This window comes from Callorhinus ursinus, unplaced genomic scaffold (genome assembly GCF_003265705.2).
Source record: "Callorhinus ursinus isolate GAN/ISIS: 27379988/994484 unplaced genomic scaffold, GSC_fseal_2.0 scaffold12, whole genome shotgun sequence".
NCBI classification, from domain to species: Eukaryota; Metazoa; Chordata; class Mammalia; order Carnivora; family Otariidae; genus Callorhinus; species Callorhinus ursinus.
The window spans coordinates 69,982,479-69,985,904 of NW_027397074.1; the positions used below are offsets into that span (position 1 = coordinate 69,982,479).

The 3,426-nt window shown below is 44.6% G+C and overlaps 1 pseudogene; it reads left to right on the forward strand.

The window, feature by feature from the left end:
* The first annotated feature begins 2,112 nt into the window (after positions 1-2,112).
* On the forward strand, positions 2,113-2,964 carry LOC112810946 (homeobox protein OTX2 pseudogene; annotated as a pseudogene).
* The last annotated feature ends 462 nt before the right edge of the window (positions 2,965-3,426 follow it).

Here is a 3,426-nt window from a genome sequence, read left to right on the forward strand (position 1 = left end):
TCATAGCCACATTTTTTCAATAGTGAAAAATTACAACACTTCAACATCTGTCAGTAGGGAAATGTGTTTAAAAATTGTGAGGTATTTAGGGGCACACCTGGGTGGCTCAGTCAGTTGAGCATCCAACTCTTGGTTTCATGATCTCAGAGTCATGAGATCGAGCCCCACGTTGGGCTCAGTGGGGAGTCTGCCTGAGATTATCTCTCTCCCTCTCCCTCTCCCTCCCCCAACTCATGCCCATGCACTCTCTCTCTCTTTCTCAAATAAATAAATAAATCTCTAAAAAAAAATTGTGAGGTATTTATAAAAGTGAATACTATAAGACAATTAAAATAAGCGACTACAACTACAGACATTAATATGAATAAATCTCAAAAACCTAACATTGGGCCAAAAAGGCAAGTCCAGTACATACAACATGCACTGTAGTCAACGCTGAGATCTTGGTGCCGAGAGGCCTCCTTTCAGCGCTGCCAAGTTCCCTCCCCCAGCTACTGGGAGTGCTGCAGGCTGACCGCTCTCAGCTGAACAGGGTCACCTCACCCAAGTGAGGGGCAGCCTGCATTCCAATCACTGCTCCATGCGTGGCCCCTTGCCCCAACCTGCGACAATTCTAAAGGGCGATCCCTCCTCCCGTGCTCCCCTCAGGATCCGCTGAGGCCTTCCTTGTGACTGCACTGCCACCCAGTCTCTCTCTCTCCACCCATTCCTGCTTTGGTCTCTTTCACGGGTGTTAATCCTAAAATTTCCTTAGTAAACTTCCTGCATGTTAATCTCCTTCTACAGAGTCTGCTTTCCTTGGAACTCTACTTGCTTTCAACAGATACAATTTATATCTTGTTTGAAAACATGTACCACATAAATTTAGGAAGACGGAAAACATACCAAGTATATTTTCTGACCACAGTGGAATGAAACCAGAAATCAAAAGCAGAAGGAAGACTAGAAAATTCACAAGCATGTGAAAATTAAAATAAAATGCTCTTGGACAACCAATGGATCATAGATGAAATGAAAAGGGAAATTAGAAAATATCTTGAGAAAAAACAAAAATAAAAACACAACATATTAAAACTTATGGGATGCAACAGAAGAAATCCTTCCTCAGAGGAAAGTTCATAGTGATGAACACCCACATTAAGAGGTAAGATCCCAAATAAATAAACTAACTTTATACCTCAAGGAACCAGAAAAAGCAAACTAAGCCCAAAGTTAGCAGGAAGAAGGAAACAAGATTAGAGCATAAATAAACAAAACAGAGTAGACAAAGAGGAAAAAGTACAACTAAGAGTTGGTTTTTTGAAAAGAACAACAAAAATGACAAGCCTTTAGCTAGACTAAGAAAAAAAAGAACGCTCAAACAAATAAAATCAGAAATAAGAGACATTACTGATGCCACAGAAATAAAAAGGATCATAAAAGACTACTGTGAACTATACAACAAATTGGACAACCTAGAAGAAATGGGAAAAATCCTAGAAATACACAACCTACACCAAGCCTGAATTAAGAAGAAATAGAAAATGTGAACAGCTCTGTATCTCGTAAGGAGGTTGAATCAGTAATCCAAAGCTTCCCAACAAAGAAAAGCACAAGACCAACAGCTTCACTGGTGAATTCTACCAAATATTTAAAGTAGTAAAGCCAATTCTTTTCAAACTGGTGCTGGCATTAAGACACACACATACACCAAGGGAACCGAAGAGAGAGCCCAGAAGTACACCCACACATTTACGGTCAACTGATCTTCAGTAAGGGTGCCAGGAGGGAAAGGACACAAAAGGGGAAGGACAATGTCGTCAATAAATAACCTTGGGAAAACTGGATCTCCTCTTGCAAAAGAACGAAATTGGACCTTTATCTTACACCACACACAAAAGTCTACTCAAAATGGATGAGAGACAAACCTAAGGCCTAAAGCTGGACGACTCCTAGAAGAAGACCTGGAAGAGGAGGCTGAGAAACAGCACCTGTCTGTTGGTCCTGCCCTTAGTTCCTGCACTCCAAATCCACCCACCAAGGCCCCGGAGCCTGTCCACCCCAGGAGAAACGTGACCTTCCAGCTGGGTACCCCTGATCTGGGCCAACAGTATACCTCACAGCAACCTTATTATGATGGCTCATCTTAAACAACTGCCTCACACAGTCAATGGGCTGAGTCTGACCACTTGGGGCTGCTCCTCAGGGGCACCACCCACCTCCCCCCAAATAGTGTCGGGAGAGGACAATGTTCCCCCAGGTGCAGCTAGACGTGCTTGAAGAACTGTTTGCTAAGACCTGGTCCCCAGACATCATGCAGAAGAGATGGTGCTGAAAAACCAACTCACCCCAGGGGTCCAGGGCACAGGTATGGTTTAAGAATCAAAGAGCTAAATGCCACCATCAAGCAGCAACAACAACAGAATGGAGGTCAAAACAAAGTCAGACCTGCCAAAAAGAAGACCTCTCCAGCTCAGGAAGTGAGTTCACAGAGTGGAACCAGTGGCCAATTAACTCACCCCCCAGCACCTCAGTCCCAGCCATTTCTGGCAGCAGGGCTCCTATGTCTATCTGGATCCCAAATTCTGTCTCCCCACTGTCAGATCCCTTGTCCGCCTCCTCTTCCTGCATACAGAGGCCCTACCATGTGACCCATTCTCAAGGCTTCAGGTACAATCAAGGATATGCTGCTCGGTGTCCTACTTTGGGGGCATGGACTGTGGATCTTATTTGACCCCTATGCATCACCAATGTCCTGGACCAGGGACACTCAGCCCCATGGGTACCAATGCAGTCACCAACCACCTCAGCCAGTCCCTAGCTTCTCTTTCTGCCCAGGGATGTGGAGTTTCAAGCTTGTATTTTAATTCAACCACTGGTTGTTTGGATTATAAGGACCAAACTGCTTCCTGGAAGCTTAACTTCAATGCTGACTGCTTGGATTCTAAAGATTAGGCATCCTCATGGAAATTCCAGGTTTTGTGAAGACCTGTAGAATCTCTTTTTTGTGGGTGATTTTTAAAAATACTGGGCTGGACATTCCAGTTTTAGCCAGACATTGGTTCACAGAGTTAGACGGGACGATGCTCAGACTCATCTTCTGACCAATGTTCCAGGAGTCACAATAGTCAGAATGAAAGGCCTTAGAGGGGCCTGCCAACCAGCAGCCTGAAATGGACGAACCAGTCTACTCAAGGTCCTGGCACAGTTTTAGGTCATTGGCTTTCCTGATTTGCAAAATGATCAAAAGCATTCCAGCCATGTGCTACCCAACACCCCCATACTAAACCGTGAGGGAAAGGAGTAGCAGGGCCTCAAGCTCACTCATGTTTCATGACCAACTGGTAGCTGGCAATGAAAAACTTCTCAAGGTTGTGTGAACTGGGTGACTGATTGTACTAGATGCACTGTTTAAAAAATTATGTTCTGGGGCGCCTGGGTGGCTCC